The sequence below is a fragment of the Agelaius tricolor genome, unplaced genomic scaffold (genome assembly GCF_023055355.1).
Source record: "Agelaius tricolor isolate 1412-34295 unplaced genomic scaffold, bAgeTri1.0.p SCAF_9, whole genome shotgun sequence".
Taxonomy (NCBI): domain Eukaryota; kingdom Metazoa; phylum Chordata; class Aves; order Passeriformes; family Icteridae; genus Agelaius; species Agelaius tricolor.
In genome coordinates this window covers 36,874,029-36,897,287 of record NW_027269269.1, presented here as the reverse complement: position 1 = coordinate 36,897,287, position 23,259 = coordinate 36,874,029, and positions in this window count along the sequence as shown.

Genomic DNA, 23,259 nt, shown 5'->3' with positions numbered 1-23,259 from the left:
TTTGTCAAGCATTGAAACACGTTGCCCAGAGAAGTGGTAGAGTCACCATACCTGTAGGTATTTAAAAGAGGTGTTGATGTAGTAGCAACTGGGGACATGGTTTAGTGCTTGGCAGTGCCAGATAAGCAGTTGGATTACTTGATCTCAAAGGTCTTTTCCAACCTACTTCTATGATTCAGTGTGTTGAAATTTGTTATGGGTTTTTTTTGTGGGCTTTTTTTTTTTGGTTGTTTTTTTTTGTGGGTTTTGTTGTTGTTGTTTTTTGTTTGGTTTTTTTTTTTTTTTCTTGAGGGAGTGGGGTGGGAGATGGCTTGGTTTGATTTGGTTTGGCTGGGCTTGGCTTTGGTTTGGTTTGGTTTGGTTTGGTTTGGTTTGGTTTGGTTTGGTTTGGTTTCCCTCCTGGATTTCAAGTATCAGATATTTTGAAGTGTAAGAAAAGAACATGCAAAGATAGCAAAACATCAGGTATTGCTTTCAAAGAAATAGTCAAAGAAGATTTCAAAAAGTACAGTACAATGCTTGCTGGCATAAGCCCTTTTCCAAGTTCACCTCTAATTCTTATAGCTCTTATTTATTATTCCTTCTTTTAAGGATCTGAGCACTTATTAACTTTGTGATCAAAGCAATGAAGTCTTAGGATATGACATAAAAACTTTAAGAAAATATTCTGTATTTTTGACACATGCTGTTTCAGTGGATAGAACTGCAATTTTTTATCATTATTAGCTAAAATTCACTTATTAAACAACAGTCTTTGGTTCAGTAATGAAAATAGTCTCTTTTTTATCTTTTACTTGTTAGTGTGTCTATTATTATAACTCACGCTGTGTAACTGAGTGTCACATCAATAGGCTCAAGATGATGCAGTGAAAAACTTTGAGGTTGCTTTGAATTTAGATCCATAGGAGAAATAGAAAAGATTTATAGTTTCATTTTTTTACAGAGATTGCCACCAGGCTTTTATTGTTTTATTATTTATGAAGAGTGTATGTATAGACAGCATGTTACCTCTTATCAGTGTGACTGACCAATGCATCCCCCACAACAGGAAAAGGCTCAGAGAAGGGCTCAAGTGATGTGCTGGTGAAGTTTCCCATTTTAGAATGTTCTTTGAATTCCTGAGACAGCTGATGCAACACAGTTTTTTTTCAGTCATTTGATATTTCTGCCCATAACTTGAGGTGAACAGGAGGTGAAATTTGTGTCAGAGAGAGCTGTAATGCCTTTCTGTGGGTGGTGCTGTGTGGCCCTGTAGAGAGGCAAGGAGAATACCCTCCTGCCCTTCTTGTCCTCCCCAAATTAATTTCTGTGTTTTATTTCATCTCTCACTTGATATATATACTCTTCATCCTAGACAAGGAGCTGTCACTTGGTTCATGTATTTATTTTTCTTTAGCAGAAAAGAGTCCCAGTCTCTAATAAGTGTTTGGGCAATGCTGTAATCAAAATAAAAGAGCTATTTAATGTGATCAGTATTCTTAATAATTAATTTCAAGATACACAGTTCTTAGATGCCATCAACAGGTTTTTAAAGTGGCAACTTTACATATACATAAATTATTAAATTGGCCATTATACATTAATGTGTCTAAGTTCCTTTCTTGCATTCTCTTCCTTTTTTTACATGAATCTATCTTCAGTCTTGCATTCTCTGTCATGTTGGCTTTTTAAACACTGTTTCTTGCAAGAACTGCCAGAAAAAAATTTACATTATGCCCTACTAACAGTAGGCAGAAGAATACATGTGGATAGTTGTTTGAAAGCTTCTGAGCTCATTTGAGCAACTCTGAGAGCCCACCTGCCTCTCCTGCCTTCACCTTTTGGAAAGTAGGACAGAACTTTTGAAAGCACCTGTTCTCTTAACTAGAGGAGCAGTCTCAGCCAGTCAGATAATTAATGTTATTTTTTTAATTTTTAATGTTGTTCATTGAATTATTTGTGCTGTTTGAGCTTCAGTTTTGCTTATGTCTGTCTACTAATACTGTTAGAATCACACTTAATGATTTTATTTCATGATTTTAAGCTTGCTATACACACGCAGACTTTAATAACAGCTGGAGAGATGAACATCAGCAACAGAACAGAAAAGTTGAGAATGTTGAGAAGAGAATTTTTTTCTTCAAGTTTACAATTACTTTGTAATGGCTGAGCACAGATGACCTTAAATCAACTACTTTTCCATTAGCTTGCAATATGTTTTCATATTTAGATTATTTCTCTTCAATTATTATTAGCTGGTGAAAGAACAATTTCCTCCTCCATTAAGGAAATACAATCATAACCTGACAGCATATTGAAATTTATTAAAGAATATTTTTCTTTTACATATTTAGCCTTGACAATTTACATACTTAGCCTTGACAACTTAGTGTAGTTGGGGGGAGGGGAAGTGAGCGTGGTGAACTTTGGGGAAATAAAACTTATTTTTTCAGTTTTCCTATATTGAAAGAAAAGCAGTGGATAGAGGATAATCTGAAGGTTGCTATCATATAATCTTGAATTTTTTTATATAGATATATATCTTTTCCTTAAAGAATGTCTTTACTAGTCTCTCTGAAGTTCCACACATCATGTAAATTCAGTTAATCTCTGAACAAACAGTACCTGGGATTTTCAGATGGACCATAGATAATTCTTCACTTTTTCTGAAAAATGAAATGTTTTCTTCTTCTTTTTGCAGTATGATCAGATCACAGAACCATTAAGGGTGGAAAGGACCTCCAAAATGATCATGTCCAACCACATATTCAACCTGTGTGATTTGAAATTTTTTCTAAATGTGTGAAAGGGTGTGCAAAAAAAAAAAAAAATCTTACGGTGCTGCTGCATTGACTGAAAAAAAATTTAAAGTTGTTTTTAAGGTAAATCAACAGGAATTTCCCCATCTTAAAATTATTACAAGCTTTTAGCTCTGCAGTGGTGTTTATGTGCCTTCTCTTAATAATTTTATACAATTAATCATTACTACTTTTAAAATTCTTTCACCTTCACATAGAGGAGAGGACAAACATTTTTGGTGATAATAAACTGTTCTGATTAGTTATGTCTGAGTTTAAATTTAGATTATTACCTGATTATTGTTGTTATGTTATATGCTTGAGGAAACTGAGTTTCTTTTTAGAATGTGTCTTTCTAGAGAGAAGCAACACAGGCTGTAAATGCAATGCCATGCAGAAATTTTAATATATGTGGTAAAAGTTCTGTTGATAGCTTGATATATCCTGGTAAAAGCTATGAGCATTTCTCATTTTAAAATCTCTTACTTGTTCCTTCTTTTTTTTTTTTTTTTTTTTTTAAATTAAATGAAGTTTCTCTTGCTTCAATTAGGATAATCAAGTATTGTTTAATAGAATCCTGCAGAAAGCAAATCAACCACATGGTTATGTAACCACTCTCCTATCTTTTAGGAAGAGTAGGAAATGAATTTCTGTTTGTAACTGTCCTAATCAGATCAAGATTAGTGGTTTTATTATTGCAAGGATGTATTGATGGAAACACCAAGGAAAACTTGCAGATCTCTTTTGGTGTGATTGCCTGGAAGAACTACCCATGGAGTATGTTTCATCTGTTCTTTAAATGTTATTAATTAATGTGCTTGCAGTAAAAAACCCAATTTGTGTTGTGTCTTGACATAGTCAAGAACTGCTCAAGTCTTTAAAAACCAATCTTTTCAGACATATGCACACTTGGGAAAACATACAGATTATGTGGAAGAAAACAGGAGAGAAAAATTATCCAGGTGTTTTCAACAGAGATTCTCATTCTGTCTTTTCTGAATATGCTCGCAGCTGGCAGCCTACAGAATTTTAAAAGTGCCAAAGTAATTAGAAACAGATTTAACAAGTTTGTTGTGAAAATTACTTTTAGTATTTAGTATTGAATCCTTAAGTACATTTTACATGATTGATGATGAAAAGAAGAAGAAGAAAAGACAAAGCATGCAATACAGAATATTTAAGTCACATGATACTAATAGATAAATATAAAATTAGTTGAAATAAAATTAAACTAGCTTTAAATACGTTTTTTGGAAAATGTTGAAATTTTGGCTCTGAAAAAAATCCTAATTTAAATGTTTTCCTATAGGATAAAGCATTGCTCAGAATTACAAATCTCTCTGCTTCATGGGTTTGGATTGGTTTCTTTCTAATGAAAATCTGACACCTCCAAGAGTGTAAAAAACCCACTCTCATTCAGATCTATCAATCTCAACAGATCTATATGCTGCATACAAAACTAAACTTTGTGACAGTTACTGGTAATGTAACTTAATCACACAATAAGAGAAATCTCAAAAAGGAAAATGCATTTGAATCTGTTCTTTGGTCTGGGTTGGGTTTTTTGTTCCTATATTCAGCATTCCTTGCAAAACAATAAATGAAACACATTTATTTCATAGCGATATATATATACAATATGCACACACATATGCAAACGCGTACTTTCTTGGATTGTGTGGCAATTGTTTTTTAATGCCTGCCTGTGAACAGCTTTTAAAAGCTGCTGTTTTCAGCATCTTTCAGAAGTGCCAGAGAGCAGCAGCCTCCTTGCTCCCTCCTCTTCAACGTTCGTTTGCTGCCTCTCTCAACAGAGATTCAGCTCATCTGTCATCCTCAGCAATAGCTAAAATTATTTTCAGCTCTGTCAGTTGGGGACTCACAAGGCAAGAAGACAAGTCTAGAGTTTCTTTTAAAAATGATTTCTAAATGAGGTGTGGATTTTATGCTTCCTGACCTATTTTTGCAAATGCTTGATTCTGAGTCAATGTGCAAATGCTATTTTTTTATACCCTTTGAATTTATATTATTGATAATACTTTATGAAATAATTCCTTTAGTACACATATTTTCTCCATGAATGTCTATGTCAATATGACCATCTAACCCTAACAGTAGTAGCAGTAGTTGGGTTGAGCCAAATATATAAATTACTTTTGAAGGATCAGTTTGTACATGATTATTTTAAATGGTTTTCTAGACTACATAGATGGAGAGCTCTCATTCATGATTTTTATTTCTGATTTTTGTACTTACAGAGGATAAAATGTTTGGGAAATGCTCCAGTTTGTTAGCAAATCTCATCAGGAAGAGATGCTTGTTTGGGGAATATATTTGTCAGTGGAAACTCTAGTGGTGACTTATAAAGATCTCCCTATTGGGGTGATTCAGAGTCTTGACAACTATGAAGGAACACACAAGACATATCTCCAATATTTTCTCAGCTATGGAAAACACATTTTCTTGCTCAGGCAAGAAAAACATGAAAAATATAGGATTTTCTTTTCTTATTGCTTAGTGGCACAATATACTGATATTTTGTGTATCCATAGCTTTTAAATATTAGATGAATGATTTTTCTTACCAAAAAAATCTACCAAGAGTAAATAGGGTGTTTATTGTTTGGTTGGTTTTTGTTTGTTGGATTTTGTTTAATTTGTTTTTTGGTTTTGTGGTTTTTAATTTTTTTGGTTTTTAAATTTTTTCCTTATAAAGTAGATGGCATTTTGCTACCAATTCTTCTGTGGGGGAGCAGTAACAAGCGTAGGAGAAGATCAGTGTGAAGCAAAATCATAGTTCTTCTCTGCACAGTACCTTCTTCAGTTTAAGTTGGCAAATTTTGCTGCCACTGCAAACAGCAATAACAGATTCAATACCCTGCACCACTAAATTAAATCAAATGCTGCCTTTTTTCAACCAGTTCTGTGAGGTAGTGATACTGAGATGCAGAGTCATGACTTACTCTACAGCTTTTACTATTGCAGTTTCCTCTGTCCTTCAGAAATAGCAAATAAAAAGCACTCTGAACATTTGATCAGGTGTTCTGCTCAGATAAAAATCTCAAAATCTCAAAAATCTGAAATGGAGAAAATCATTGTTAAATCATCATGTAAAGCAGATTTTTACTTCCTTCTCCCAAGAGATGTGATAGTGTTTAAAAGACTGGTGTTGGAATAGCCATCTTAGTTTCCCTACCTGTTTTTACAGCCTACATTCCAAGACCATTGAAAATTCATTACATGTTTAAAAATATTTGAAATTCAATTACAAACAACATAAATAATTATAATGTCCACACTGTACTAATTACTAAAGTCCTGATAGGGAGTAAATAAATTGACTTTTTATTTCAACATTATTCAAAGATATATTGTTTACTAAATGAGCACCAGAAGGGGATGATGCCTACAATAATTGTTGTCACTGCATCTGGCTGGTTAGAGAGTTAGGTGGAAGGATGTGAACTTTGTGGCTAATTCCCTCCTTGCAGTTCATTTTATAAAAATGTTGGAGGAAAAAGGGATTAAAAGTATTCTCTCCCCTCTATTGTCCACTGGTATTAAATTTTGAACCCACTATGAGGAAGTAATATGAGTCAATAGCTTCCCAAGCAAGGTACAAAAATTACTCCCTGAAGTTTTCCTCAAAACTGCTCTATCAGCATTAGTATTGTTATTGTATGATATCAATTTTAAAAATCAAACAAAAAAATCACAGAGACAAAAAAAAAAAGACATAAGAAAAGCAAGGAAAAAAATAACAAAATTTCAGTTTTCTCCTCCTTCTTCTGAGTGTTTCTTGTAAAGTGACAGTACAGACTAATATCTTTCTTTTTTCAGACTACCAGTTCAGCAAAAGGTAGAAATATCAAGTCCTGTAAATATACAAAATGTATGAATAACATAAATCCCATAACACACATCCTCACTGTGCAACAGTGCATTTTGACAGATTATTGCCTTAAAGGAAGATACAGTAGTAGGATGAGGATTGAGGGCAGATTGGATATTTTTGCTCTCATATCTGATCATGAGTAGTTGCTAATGCTAAGTATCTACTCGATTATTTTTCCTGTGAAAAGATAGTTTAATTGCAGCAAATCATTCTTTGCAATTAACAAATGGTACAAGGTAAATATCCATCTATGCATTCAATAACAGTGGCTGCAGACAGAAATATAAGGCATTTTCAGGGCAGTTTGCAACTGTTTTATTTGTAAAATATTATAGGATAAAAACCAAAAACAAATGCAAACCACAAAAGTCTTAATTTTTAGAACATGAATATTTTCCTTAAGATTTTTAAAAAATAATATTTAGAATTATTTTTCTTTATTCTCTATGTGAAGTTTTGTGTGATAGACCAACATGTTTGTCATTGTAAGAAAAGAGAGGAATGCATAAATTCCATGCACTGAGTTGAAGATATCTTCAATATTTTCACAGCCAGGACAAACCCATTTTATAGATACTGCCAAGAACACCTGATGCCATCTAGCAAATGGGCTCCCTCTCACTGCTTGTTAGGATTATTTGATGTACTTCTTCCCAAACCCATCCCAGTGTAGGAAGAGACCTTATCTCTTTCAAAGAAGGCAAATGTGCATTAAGAAAGTCTTAAATGTCACCTGTTTATTTCCCTGATTTTTGTTATTTCAGGTTATTGTTCTGAAACGAGTTCAAAAATAAATAGAAAGTCTGCTTCTCTTTGTCTTTTTGACAGGATCTGTAGATTTCAGATAGCAGTAAAATAATAACTACATCCAGGCAGACACTAGTAGAGATGTGTTTAAAGACAATTTTCTGCTCTTTTGTTTCACTATTTGCTCATTCATTTACTTTCCTGACCTTTTCTCTTGAGAAGCTGGATGAACTGCAGCTGTTGCTTACTTCCTTGTGGAGCTAGACTTCCACATCTGTCATGAATAGTTAATACTGCACAATTTAAAATGCTCTTCTAGGCTGTCATGCATTGCACATAGGTTTAAGTGGGTCAAGTTGAATTTTGCCAAAAAGCAGAAAAGTAATTGAACTGTTGTAATACGAGAGTTAGAAGACTTGATTTACTTCTGGGTCAAAACATTCACAACCCAGTCAGGAATATATTCAGGGGAACTTGAAAGCAGAAGAAGGAAAATAATCAAGACAGGGATGTATGTATGCACACAGATGAAAATAGATGTTGTCATTAACCCAAAATTGAAAAAAACCTCAGGCATCTAGTTCTGGGGTTTTTGGATTTTTGTGGGTGTTTTTTGTAGGGTTTTTTTGTTTGTTTGTTTTTATTTTGTTTTTGTTTTTCTGATGGTGGCCTTCAATAGCTGCTTAGGGAACGATGAAAAGAATGAAGAAGCAACAGCATGATCCCCTCCCTGACAGTTTTCTGGTTGTGATGATTTTCAGCATATCATTACGTGTGGTGGAACTTTTATTCACAGATTACTTCTATGAGTTTTTATTAATTTTTAACCAATATGTAGGTTCCATAAATTCAAAGTGCCTTTTTTCAAGTTTAAACATCATACACTGTGTGGCCAAAACCAAACTCCCTTTGACTGTCACCTAATTGTCTGTAACATGATATAATTTTCCTGTTAAAAATAATAATAAAGAATATTTTCTTATTAATATTGTCCTGCTATTCAACATCTGTCATGAAGCAGTGGAGTTACCTTGATTTTAAACTGATAGGCCCTGGTCTCTAACATATCACCATAAGGATTTTAAATATTAATTATTAATTATTAATTATTTCATACTCTTATTTGCCTTTTTATGTTCCACAATACCTTTTTGAGATGGTAGATGCACTGTGCAGTTTTCAAGACAATGCAATTTTTAGGATGATTATGCTTTTAATGTTTTTCTTTATTCCTCACTTTCTAACAGTTCTAATTACCTTTCTCATGATATGAGGAAACTGAGAAAGAGTCATCCTCAGTGACTTTTTTGAGTGTTATTTAACTAATGTTAGTTTGAATGTAACATGTAACTAATGTTAGGCAGAATTCAATTCAGTTTCAAGGGGAAAGCTTGAAAATAGGATCTTAGCACATCTGAAAAAACTTTAAAGGAAAAAATAGCAGCAAATAGAAAAAAAAAAACAAGCCTAAGCTTGTCAAAACCTGTTTACAAGATGAAATCTCATAAATTATTTGGCTGTTCTTATAATTATTTTTAGCCTACTGTTGACAGTGTTAAGTTTTCCTTTCCTTTTTCTTTTTACATCACACATTATCAGCTCTCAAACCTACCTTGTTTTCCTTGAGTTTTAAAGTATCTTTATTAAAAACTTTATTTTTTAATAAAGTTCCGTGATTTTTAATGGGAAGTTTTAAATAAGAGACCTCTGTTTAAAAAAAAGAGATTTTTTGGAGCGCTGTGAATACAATACAAGCAATTAAAATATCTTTTGGGGGGGGGGTATTTGAATATCATACTTAATTTCCAGTGTTTGATACCTAATTTCCACTGCCAGCCAATGCCACAGATTTATTTTTTATTTGTGAATAAAAAAGGGAAATGTATAGAGCCTGGGGATGACTTTGAAAAGAACTGAAAGTATGAAAATATTTATTGAAATTTGGAAAGCCCCATTCATTGAAATTAGAAATTATCACAAAATCAGTCTCTCTATCACACATATGCACACACAAAATCCAATAGAATGTATTACAAAATGAACCTTTGTGGCTTTATTTACAAATTGATTCCTCAATAATTAGAATACTTTCCTAATTTACAGTGGCTGATAGTCTGACCTTTCAGTGAACAGCAGTTTAATTTGGTTTTGCTGGAGAAACATTTCAGAATCTTTGTACTTTGCAGAAAACAATACAATATCAGGTATTTTTCTTTAATATTGAAGATACTATGTTTTGATTGATTAAATCTTGACAATGAATATCAAGATTTCAAAGGAGCAAGAGAAACAATCAAGTCCCACTGGCGAGAGAGTATAAAAGATTCTTTAAGTAAAATGTTAGGGTGTTACATAATTTCACCATTCTTACCTTCTTTGACTTAAATAAAATAACAATTATATTTAAGCTTTCCTTTTTTATAAATAATTTTTTATTCTAGCTCGACAAGTTCACGTGAAGAAATTTCATGAATAAAATATTTCATCACCAAAACTTTCTCAACGGAAAATTAGGATCTATTTGAGAGCACCCAGTGTGTAGATATTCATCCTTTATCTATTCGCTCCCATTGAAAAAGCTGAAAGAAGATTTATATTTATCCAGCATTGATTTCTTTTCAAATCATTCTGTGTAGTCCACATCAACAAGGATAACAAAAACCCTTCATGATCATTTACTTTTATGCTTACATAGAAAGCCTCTTTTAGTATCCTGTAATAGAAGTTTATTGTGCTAGAGAAGGAAACTTGATTATGGCCTTCAGGGTAGTGATTTAGGCCTATGAACACCTCCACAGTTCTTACTTGCTGCTAGGATCCCGGGATGCCTGTATGGATCTCTTTTTCTATGCATAGTCATTTTTACAAGAATGTGATTTGCTAAAGGTGGCCAAGTGAAGGTTTTGACAACCTTTTCTCATTTTCTCTGATCTCAAAGAGAATATTTTGTCCATTATACCCAGACAAGGCTGTGGGAAGAGAAGGCAGATCATGAAAAGTGAGGCTATGGCAGTGGTATTAAATAACTGTATTAATGTCAAAGAAGTGCTTTACCAGAAGTTTCTAGAAGCTGCTGGTGTTTCATTTCTAATGACATAACGAGATACAGGAACTCTAAGTATTTGTAAAAAATAAAAAGCCATGATAGATAAAGAACTGATCTTTTCCCTTTCTTATGGCTTATATTATTTAACGATCATCTGTGGAGAGAGAATTAGGCTTTGTACCCAGTGTCATCTGTATCCATGTCATAGAACTAAAGAGCAGAGAATTTAAAGACTTAGGAGAGGATATGGCTGCTCTTCTACTTCATAATTAGGGAGGGGAGAGTGAGAATGAACAGGAAAGTGATGGCTGCACATCATGATTATTAGAATGTCCTTCCAATGATCCTTATTTTGATAAAGGGTGGAATTTACTCTATCAAAAACGATGATACTGCAGAGAACATCTTTCACACTAAAACATCAGAAAGTTCTGTACAATGATAAAACAATGCCAAGCAAACAGGGTAAAACCTACATTTCCTAAATGTGTTCCATTTTCCATAAAGTTTAAGAATGAATGTCTTAAAATATTGAGAAGTTTCTGAACTCTTTGCCAAGGACTTCCTAAAAATTTGATGTGATGAAGTAAGGACTAGGAGACCTGAAATGGCTTCAAATGTATGAATTAATGTTTCTAGCACATTTCTATTTTACTGTGCTCAAACATTGAAGTCTATTGATGACAATAGAAAGCTTTGGATATGCTTTGGATAAAATGTGAGGAAATTTTCTTTCACTCATCACCCTGTAATTCTAAATATCTGATTCAGGTGAACTAGCCTGGATAGAAGTGTGGACTAAAAGGATGAAACTTGTCTTATAGCAACTGATCAACTTCCTCTCCAACGTAGACCATATTGACATACAAACTCTCAGCCATTGCAGTGTGGCTTGGAGCTTGGGAAAAGTAGCATAAAAACTGGACAAGTACTCATTTTTGATCAGATTTCCAACAGCCATCATGTTAGGAACTCTCTAGGTCATTCTGCTTACTCTGGGTTTTTTCTTACAAATATTTTGAACACATGTATTCAGAAAGTTCTCTGAAATGTTTTAATAGTGCAGGCAAAACACAATTTTCTTTTCTGATTCTAAATTTTTATGTCCAAAGTGTTAGGAACATTATGCAAAATAAACGATAATTCCCTACTTCTGTATTGTCACTGTGACCTCCTCTCTCCTCACTGTCTTAAATGAATTACACATAAAAATTGTAAAAAACCTAGTAAATATAAATGGTGCAGCTGTTAAAAATCTCAACAGTCACTACAGTGATTTTCAGGCAGAGTTTTTGATGAAAAAGTGTCCAAGAACTGTGAGATTCCACCTGCAGTGGGGTTTCAGCTCTTGGACCCTGCCATAAGGACCTGGATTTGTTGAAGTAAGCCCAGAGGAGGGTAATGAAGAAGATTAGAGGGCTGAAGCACCACTGCTATAGAGACAGGTAAGACAAACCTGGGACTCCTTAGCCCAGAGGAGAGAAAGCTCTTGGGACAGCCTTCCAGTTCCTAAAAGATGACACAAGAAAGAACACAAATAAAACTCTTTCCTTGCTCTTTTGGCCAGGCATGTAACACACAACAAATCTGACACTTACATGTAATGTGACTGGCAATAAAAGTGGCCCATGTCTTACATTAAAATTGATTAATAAAGTTTATGTGATGCTTTAATCTTTCTTTTTTCTCTTTTTTCTCTTTTTTTCTCTTTTTTCTCTTTTTTCTCTTTCTTTCTGGAGAGGGAATTTTAACAAGGGCATGTAGTGATAGTACAAGGGGGAATGGCTTCAAACTGCAAGGGATAGGCTTAAATTAGATATTAGAAAGAAACTCTTCCCTGTGAGGGTAGTGAGGCATTGGAACAGGTCACCCAGAGAAGATGTCCATACCCCACCCATGCCAGGGTTCAAGGACAGGCTGGATGGGCTGTGACCAGCCTGGTCTCATGGAAGGTGTCCCTGCCTGCAGTAGGGAGTTGCAACTGTATGATCTTCAACATCCTTTCCAACCCAAACCATTCTGTGATTCTATGTGTCAAATTGAACTGTGTTAATTATTTTAGTTGATAAGCAAATTTTCTTGAGCACTTTGTCATTGATAGGTCTGAGTTTTTCTTCTCTCCTTTCCACATGTGACTTTCCAAGAGGAGTCAGGATTTCTCCTGCCTGTGACCTCTGTTATCACGGGTCCTCAATGCACAGGTCATTGTATACATTATGGTGCTCTGCAAAAAAATTCAATATTTTGTGTGTCTTATCCATTTCTACACATGCCAGTCACAATAGGTCTTTCTGTCTGGGCTCCAACTAAACAGTTTCCCTAATCAGATTATAAAAAAAATCTTTTATTATCCCATCTTGAAGCAGCTTTTTACTGTTTTGTAAAGAGGTCATTGCATTTTGGGAAGGTGGAATCATTCATTCCCTCATGGGCAGACTGACTCTGGGTGAAATTATTTCTACTTCATGATGATTTCTAATGCAGATTTATTAAATTAGTTTTGACTCAGACTTTTAAAATCCCATAAATTTTCAACCCATAGATTGGCATTAAAAAAAAAAAAAACCTTTGTCCTCGAATTATCAGCCAGACAGTTATATGATTAATGGAGAAAATAGGGAAAGGAGAAATATTAATTACTATCTCATCTAAATTGTCAGTAGCTTGACTGGGCCTTAATGAATTGCATTGGCAACATAGTTTATTTACGATACCTGTCAAAAGTTCCCAGAGTACTGCAAAAGGTTTTAATTAATATTCAGGTGCTATATCAATATATTGGAATCAGCTCTTTGCATCACAGATCTAATCAATAATCTAATTTTGGTCAAGTGAATGCGACAAGCAATGAGGATGAATGGAATGAAAGATTATCAACCTTTATTTTCAATCATTGAAGAAGCATTATGTGTGAGGAATAATGATAGTGCCATGGCAGAACTTTGGGTGCAATTCCCTTTCAAAAAATCCCTGAGACTTTCAATTAAAAAAAAAAAAAGGAAATAAAATCTGGGTTTAGTTATTATTGTTTTCTCCACAGTCATTTGCTTATAATTTCCTAAATTAGAAATTCCAGCTTAAAAACTTCACAGGGCCAAGGACCTATCTATCCCTATAAGTACACAGTTTTTCGGATGCTAAATTTTATCCTTTCCTCAGTCTACACGAATTCCATTGAAATTCATGGAAAACAATGATAAACAAAGTTGATTTTCTGGAATTTTTTTCTCTGAATGGCCTACATGCTCATTATTCCATTGTTAAATGTGGCATAATGCAATATCCTTATCTAGAAAGAGATTCTGCTTAAAAAACTCAAATCCAAACCACACTGCTCATACCAGCTACTAAGTGTTTTCACCTCCTGGCCAAATTATTTGTAAATCTAGGCCAGTTGCTTAATTGAACTTTGGTGTCATGTCTATCATGTAGACAACAGTACTCAATTTTTTGTTATGTCAGCTAGAGACTCTATTTCATGTATGAGATTATTCTACTTTCATAACTACAGCACCTTTTCTTATTTTGTGGCTGTCTTTATCTGAACTGCACTGGTACTTTGAACTGGAAAACCTGATAAGTTAATCCAATTCCTACTCTACCCAGCTATTTTGACTTCTCTTTAGTAAATCTATTGCAGTAAAGGTGGTTGGATTTTTACATAAAATAAGTAATCCCCAAAGCATTTACATGTAAAGATATTTTACTGCTCCTATGACATAGCACAGAAAGTTGTAATATATATGATTCAGGTCCCATTTCTACACCTTCCATGTATATCTGCATTTAGCCAAGCACTAAACCTCTTTCCCTTAAAATGAAGACCATTTTAAAATGACATGCTGCAAAGATGTCCTGCCCTGCCTATTAAGATCTTATTGCAGCAATACAATCTTATTATTGCTTCCAGCCATTTCCACTGCTTATCATTTCAGAGTTAAAGTGCTTTGCTTCTCCAAATTCTTTCCTTGCAAAAGAAAGTCCCCAAGGCATTCAGCCTCCTATTCCTTACTGTAGCTAAATGACAATGGAAGGTTTTCAGTCTGAGAATTAAAGGGGAAAAATTTTGCGGAATATTCCTTGTTATTTCCTTTTGGGGAAGAGATTTGACAGCAGAATGATTTAAAAAAATAAGAAAAAAGGAAAAAAGTGAAAAACTCAAAGAGTAATGAAGTGAAGAGAGAGAAGAAAGGAGTGGAAAGAAAAAGAAAAAAAAGAAAGAAAAATAAAAAGAAAAGAGAAAAAGAGCAGAAAAGAAAAGAAAAGAAAAGAAAAGAAAAGAAAAGAAAAGAAAAGAAAAGAAAAGAAAAGAAAAGAAAGAGAAAAAAAAGAAAAAAAGATTAAAATATCACATAAACGTTATTAATCAATTTTAATGTAAGACATGGGCCACTTTTATTGCCAGTCACATTACATAATGTAGTAAGTGTCAGATTTGATGTGTGTTAAATGCCTGGCCAAAAGAGCAAGGAAAGAGTTTTATTTGTGTTCTTGGGTTGTTAAAAACTCCTGAATTCCCACTGGTAATTGTATGTCCATGTGCAAGGGAGAAGTTGCCGCATTAGAAGAAGAATATTTGGGGACCTTTTTGATTTTTTTCTTACAGTTACTTTACAAGGAAAAGAATCACATGTAATGAGCAGCAGTAATAAAACACAGCCATAAAGGAAATTAAAAATTTCTTTTGACAAAATGACAGTATTGATGAGGAACTACCACTGTTCATTGGTGCTACATGTCATAACACCCACAATCAGAGCTAAGTTTCTACTTTTTATAGAAATTAGATCATGTCGTAAATTCATATTTCGCATCAGAGATTATGGTACAGGCAATGAGGTTTGCATTTGTGATTGAAAGGAAACATAAGCAGCAAATGAACTGAGGAATACTTGGTCACATAGATTGCCTCATCTTGCTCTCACTAGGGGTCACCACGATGCCCCAAGCCCAGCGTGAAAGGCTGCGGATGGCAGCAAGTGACAAATGCTATTGCATTTCAACCCTGGTTTTGGAGGACCCTGCAGGGAAAGTTGCCATGGCCTGGTCAAGTCTTCAGATGTATTTTCTTAGTTTCTGTCATTTACAAAGTCCTAGTCAGCTTCATTAACAAAACAGGTAAAATTATATGTGATAAGTATTATTAAAAGCGTAGTTATTTCTTTTATTTAATTAATTTTTATGCAGGCTAATGTATTAATTCTTTGTATCATGCATTTATCTAGTTAATAGCTCAAGTTGTTGTACTTCAATACGTACAATGTGAGTTTATGTGAAATGAATGAGTAGCCTTTATATGACAGTCAGATAAGAGTATGCATGAGTGAGGAGTTATTATGACTTGTAGAAGAAAAATAGGTAGGAGTCTGATGTAAGAGAAGAAAGCAGGGTTTAATTTTTCATTGTAATTTCAATGGTCGCTTATTAGATGAATTTTAATGGGTTTCTCCTACTTTTCTGAATTTCCTACCAATTTTTCTTTCAATGAGAAGGTGCATTTAGCCTGAAATGTCATCTTTTATACCAGCATCAGTGGGCTGGCTGACTGAAATTTCAAACACCAGTTGTTAACAGAAAATCAAAAAAATAGTGACTAAATAAAATATTTTAAAAAGAAAAGAGCGTTTATTTTATGCAACACTGTTGTAAAAATTTTGATGTGACTTTGAAGAAATCTTTCAGATTTCATATTTCAATCTGTTTTTCATAGTTAATAGCAGCAACTTTTTTGAAATTTATCTTTCTTTCTTAAGATTGACTTGAACCCAAGTATCCAATATCAGACACATTTCTGTGGGTTTTTTTGTCATGTATTGATAATATTAGTTTAAAAGGAAATAGGAGAAAATAAAAAGAAATATAATTTTCAAAAAGATAAGACACAAAGAATACATACACAACTCTGTTAAATTAAAAAAATATTCTGAAATTAAAGAAGACTGGGAAAAAATATGTACACAGCTTAGATCACAATTGATTCACTGAATGTTTCACAAGATAGGTACAGTGGAATGTCAATTAACTGATTTTCTAGCTCTAAACCATAAACTAAAATAAATTGTTCCAGTCTAATTGTGTTTATTTAATTTAGGGTCTAAAAAGGAATGGAGGGATCAATAGGTGGAGTTGAAGGGAGCAGTACACATGCAGAAGAACATTTTGTTTTAACTTCATGGAGAATGTCTATGAAAGTTGCCTGTTTTGGATAAATAAAAAAGATAAGCTTAAGAATATAAGAATATAAGAAATATAATGAACTTGGTGTGTCTGTTGCAATGCCAAGTCATCTACAGTCCAGAATTTGAATACTGAGGTTGATGAAAGATATTTTAACCAAACAGGAAAAAAAAAATAGATAGCTACTGAATATGAGTAAATAAAGAAAAAGGTTAGTGAAAATGTTCTAGTCTGCTTCCTAGAGGGATTCACCAAGATGCATGGAAGAGATAACAACCTTTCTGTTTGAAACTTCACTTTGCTCCAGCATTTGTTTTCCAATGACTTTGAACTAAAATTATCAATTTTGAAGTTAAAATTGAATACAGTGCTACCAAGGCTATTTCCTTATCTTGACAGAAATATCCATGTCACCAGTGATCAGACAACAACCAGAAAAGTCAGTAATATTATTATGCATAAAAACCCCTGAATTTCCAATAGTTATTAGTACCTTTTAGTGAAGACACTGCCTACAGTGTCTTCACATGGAGTACTGTCAGATCATCTTATTCACCTTATTTAGGAAATCTCAGCACACCACATGAGAATAAAAGCTAATAAAGATCTAAAAAGGCTTGGAAATCACTTTAAAAAATTAATTAACTGCCAAAGAATTTAAATTGTCCATATCTTCTTTCCTCTCTACAAATCTCATTTCTTCTATGATAAGGAAAACAATGGAAAAATCAATGAAATTAAAAAAAAAAATTAACTATTTAGAAATGAGCAGGTAGACTCAGGAACAGAATATGTTCATGAGGCTAAAGAACATCAGATTTAAAAAAAAATTCAAAATCTTCGTGGCCAGAAACACAATTTGCAGCTAAAGATGGTGACTTAACTTCAAGTAAATGTTTCTACATTTTCTTAACAGGAATTAACCTTGACAAAGTTTCAGAGGAACCTTCTGATATGGAAGCCATATGAGTTCTTTTCGTGTTCTTCTGAAGCAGCTGGTACTTGTCATTTTGGGAGTCTGAACACCTGACAAATTTTTGGCAGTTCTGAACAAGTCTGGCAATTTCTATTAGTTTATATTACTGTCAAAACTGTTTCAAGAGCCCACAGCTCAGTTATCACAAGAGGGCACTGCAGGAATGCCTGCTAAAAAGTACCCAAAGATTAATCTGAAGCATGTTGGTTATTGTTTCCTTTTTCATTTTCTCCTTGCATTAAAGCAGAATAAAGGCAAAAATGCTAAAAGAATTACCAAGATCTCACAGCTTGCTAATGAAAAATATTCATTTGGTGAAGACATTCAAGAATTTATACAATATAGTGTCAAAACATTACGTTATCAAATTTTTAATGTTTACTATTCTTTATGGGGCTCTGAAACATTTCTTCCACCTCTATCTTACCCTCATCATCTTTTTTCATGACCAAATGTTCTCAGTATATGTTCAATGGTATGATCAACAGCCCATTTGAGGTACCTCTATAAAAATACACACAGCATAGGGAAGTAGCAGGAGGAGCTGAAAGCTGCAGTGCAACGAGCAAATCTGTGATCTAATTGCTACTGCTGAAACATGATGGGACAAATCGCTCAACTGGAATGCCTGTCAGCAACAGGGGACTCTTGCTCCAAGGATATCCTCCCTGCATAGAGGATTGTTTCTTTTTTCAGGTGACAGCCCAAAAAGAGGGCAAGTGTTACTGGACCAGTTGCTTGCCAACACGGCTGGATGAATTAGAGATTTAAGTATGGACTACAGTGATCACACCTTGATGGAATTCACAATGATGAGGAGAGTCAGAACACTGATTTTGGGAAAAGAAACCTTCAGTTATTTAATGAATTGGTGGATGGGACTCCCCAAGAATCTGCCCTCAGGAACAAAGGAGATGAACAGAAATGACAGCTCTTTAGGCATATTGAGAGTAAAAGAGATCTTGATTCCTACACGTAAAAAATCCAGACAAGGATGGCATGAGACCGTAATGACTCCGTAAGGATCTTCTGAACTAATTAAAGTGTAAGAATGAAATGCACAGGAACCAGGAACATGTCTCCTGAGAAGAATATAAGGATGCCATCTAGATGTGTAGGGATCAAATATGGAAAGCTAAGACACAGCTGGAGCTGTGGAAAAGAAAGATGAAAGAAAATGGACTCAGTCTTATAGAAGTAGTGTCCAACATGGAGAAGACCTGAGGTACTCAAATTTTTGCCTCATTTTCCAATGGAAACTTCTCTTCCCACCTCTCTCAAGTCCCTGAACCTCAAGGACTGGTGAACAAAGTCCCTTCCATCATAAGAGAGGATGAGGTTGAAGGCCACATAAGGAACATAAAAAAGTCCATGGGACAAAATAGAGTACATTCCAGTACTCTGAAGGAATTTTTTGATGTAGTTGCCAATTTGCCACTGTCCCTGACATTTGAAAAGTCATGGCAAGTCAAGTGCAGCCCTCTGTAACTGTAGAAAGTGAAACTATATAGTTGTTTTCAAAAAGAGTGGAAAGAAAGACCCTGAGAACTACCAAACAGTCAGCCTAATCTCTGTTCCTGGGAAGATTATGGAGCTGATCCTTCTGCAAGGTGTGTTGAGACTAAGGAACATGAGGAAATGATCAGAGACAGCCAGCATGGGCAAATCATGCCTGACTAAGCTAGAAACCTTCTGTAGGGGACTGACTGTGTTAGTGGACAAGAGAAAACTATGGGTATCATCTACCTGGCCTTTGATAGAATACCCCACACCATTCTTACCCTTAAACTTGAGAAATTTGGGGTTGATGGGCAGGCTGTTAGGTATATAAGGAATTGGTTGGATGACCACAAGTTACAGTTGTTGACTCAGGGTCCAAGTAGAAGCCAGTAAAGGATGTTGTCCCTCAATGATCTCAGCACTATTAATCCACACCATCAGTGGGATTGGGTGTACCCTTAGCAAGTTTGCAGATGACACTAAACTGAGTGATGCAGTTAATTTGGTAGAGGGAGGGGACATCATCCCCTCCAGAGTGACCCTGACAGGCATGAGGAGTGGGTCCACACAAATCTCATGGAACTCAACAAGGTCAAGTGCAAGATCCTGAAGCTGTGTTGGGGCAATTCCCAATATCAGCACAGACTGGGGGATAAATGAACTGGGAGCAGCCCTGGGCAGAAGGATGGATGCTATTGGTTGATGGAAAATCGGATATGAACTAGAATTGTGTGTGTGCAGCCCAGAGCCCCCCGTGTGCTGGGCTCATCCAGAGCCCCATGGGCAGCAGGGCAGGGAGGGGATTCTGCCCCTCTGCCCCCTCTGCTGAGACCCCACCTGCAGGGCTGCATCAGCTCTGGGGTACATAGAAAACACAGACATGTCAGAATCTGTGCAAAGAGGGGTAGAAAATGTTGTCAGGTGTCTGGTACACCTCTCCTACACCTCACCCCTCCAGCTGAGGCCAAGCTGAGAGTGGTGGGATTGCTTAGCCTGGACAAGAGAAGGCTCAAGAGACACCTTATTGTGTTTTTTTCAATATAGAAAGAGTTTTTATAAGAAAGATGGAGAGAAACATTTTGCCAAGGCATGCAGTGACAGGACAAGGGACAATGGTTTTAAACTGAGAGTAGATTTCAACTAGACATATAAAATCTTTTTTGTAATGACGATGGCAAGACACTGTAACTATCTAGAGAAGCTGTGGATGCCCTGTCATTTGAAATATTCAAGGTAAGATTGGGTGAGGCTTTGAACAACCTGATCTAATGAAAAATGTCCCTGGCAATGGCAGGAAGGCTGGACTACATGGACTTTAATGCAACTATTGCACTCCACATTAGAAAAACCATGTGCCACGATGCAATCCCATGATCAGAAACTAAATCCTGACAAATTTATGTCTCTTTCATTTTGTGGTAGTGGGGATTCCTGTTACTGAAGACTCCACTTTGCCTGGGAAAACCTTGTGCTTTTTCTTTTGAAGGTATGCTTTGCAGGAGGTAAGGTATTCATGTGAATAATTACACCATGTGCATACCTGTGTTTTAAATGGCTCTTCTCTTTTATTCCTAAAACAGTCTACAGCAGGTATCTGGTATGCTTTAGTGCATCAGCAAGGTTATGCTTTGGTTCTAAAGTTGGTTGGCTGTTTGGTTTTTATTACCAGCTTAGAGACATTATTTTTTTCCAGTTAAATACACTTAATCTTTCTCAAAACAAACTATGAAATGTACCTTGAAGATAAAATATTTACATATTATATATATGGCATAAAACCATATATATATGTGTTTAGGTCAATATTCACACCCAAGAATCCCTGCTAAAGCAGAGAAGAAGATTAGAAGACTTTTTTTCCAAACATAAATTAATGCTCATTAAAAACTATTTTTTCATGAGATATCGTGTCATTCTTAATTTTTTGTAAATCCTAAAAAATATGGCATTTTTTACTCCATTTTACTGCTCCAATATGTTTGTTAAAATAGTACTCTAGGTATTGCTACAACAATAAAATCAAAATAAAAAATTCTGGTCTCATAGATACATTTAAAAAAAAATTATGATGTATTTTGATTCCACCAAACTGACATTTTAAAGCAAAAAGATATTGCATCATAATTATTTTGACTAATTTTACTTACTAACATACCCTTACTAAAATGATTTGAAACATCCTGAATCCTGTGAAATAGAGTTTTTTTTTCTGGATTTACTTTAGTCACCTTCCCTTTGGCATGCCCTAACTGAACAGGGACTATCTACATCAGTGAGAACAACTTTTGTTTTCTGTGGGTGAGCTGATGGCTTCTGGCTACTTTATGTTGCACAAGAAATACAGTCTATATCCCTGTGTTCTAGATTTCACAAAATATCAGGTGTCTTACCAATATGAGCTTGCTAGAAAAGACAGAACTGCCCTTCTGTGACTATGAAAGAAAATTTAATCTGCCTTCAACCTTACAAACCTTTTTTTATATTTTTTTTCAGTTTGTGACTTCAGGGTGCCTTTGAAGCTCAGGAAAACCAAGGATTTGTAACTGGTTGACACTATTATCTTAAAAACTTGATGTAAACAAGTCTATGTATCTCTTTGATACCAAACTAGGAACTATGTTTCAGGTTAAGCATATCAGTGCATTATTTCAAGGTGAATTTTGCTGTTTTTCAAAATAAGTGAAGATGGGTCATAAAATGCAGTTAAGTTCTCCTAAGCTTCTTTAAAATGGTAAGGTTAAGCTAGGTTTAAGAAGCTACTGGGAATTCACATCATAAAATAATCTCTTGAAGGCAAGGAGTCAGCAAGCCTGTGATTTCAAAATAGAATAAAAATCAAATTTCCCAGTAGTACATATTCATGAACTATCTTTTTGTTTCTCTGTCAGCTGCAGCAGATGCGTAATATACATTGTCTATGCACATACTATTTTGCTAGAGCAGTGGTTAAAAAATGACTTTCATTGTACTTAGATTCATCACATTTTCAAGTGCACATTTGTCTTCCAACGATGAAGGGACATATTGTACACTTTTTGAAAAAAAAACTGTGAGTTCAGCAAATTTTGTTTCCTCCCCAGGTCCTTTGATAGCTAAAGGTCTTCCTGTGACAAATTTTGTGAGCTGCATTAGGATTTTGGAATTTGTGTTCCTCTCAAATCATAGGCAATTTTGCAAGTGGGTGTATGCCACAATTAAATAGTTTCTATTACTACTGGGGAAATCTTGATCACCTGTAGCAGGTAAAACTCTAGTTTGGCAAATATGCTGAGTATTCACCAAAGTGGACTTGACATGAAAATTGGGCACTATTCTTTCAACTCTTCACAAATGTTTACAGAAAAATGTTTGATATCCTGAGAGGTGGTATTGATTTCCACCTTTTCAATCCATTTAAGAGGATTTGCTACCTAAGTACTAGCTGAATGGTAGACTAGTGTTGCTGCAGCATCTTTCTGCCTGAATTCTGGTATTCAAGTACTGTTCCAGCCACTGAGGTCTTTTTACTGATGGTTCAGATCTCAACAGCTTCCTAACAGCACTCTGGCAGAGAAATTCTTTTTTTTTAGCTTGATGACAATGTTACTTAAAAAAGAACATAATCTTTTCTGAGTTTAGAGCTAGGAAAAAAGCACCATAACATCTGATAGACTCTTGTAAAGGATTTTTGATAATCTTGTACGTGGAAAGCCAGCTGCTTTTCCCACCATCACAGAAGGAAACACTCTGTAGTTCCTGAAAAACTGAAAAATGTAAAATGTGTTTCAAGTGAGAGCATTCAAGTAGAAAATTCCTCCTGAGTACTAATAGAAATTCTCTAATGAAGAAAGACAGAGAAAGCAGACAGTACAGAAAACTGTGGAGGAAAATTCTGGTCATTATGTTGTATGTACTCATGTGGACTGTTTCAACAAAAAAAAAATTATAGCAATATAAAAAAAAAAAAAATATAGGCCATGCAGAAATGGATGATAATGCACAAAAAATCAAGGTGGTAATGGAGATGAGCTCAGTTAGTCAGAGCATGGTGCTAACAATGCTGTGGTTGCAGGTTTGATCCCTGTCCTAGGCCATTCTCTTCAAAGCTGAACTCGCTGATCCTCGTGTGGGTCCCTTCCAGCTCAGAATATTCTGTGATTCTG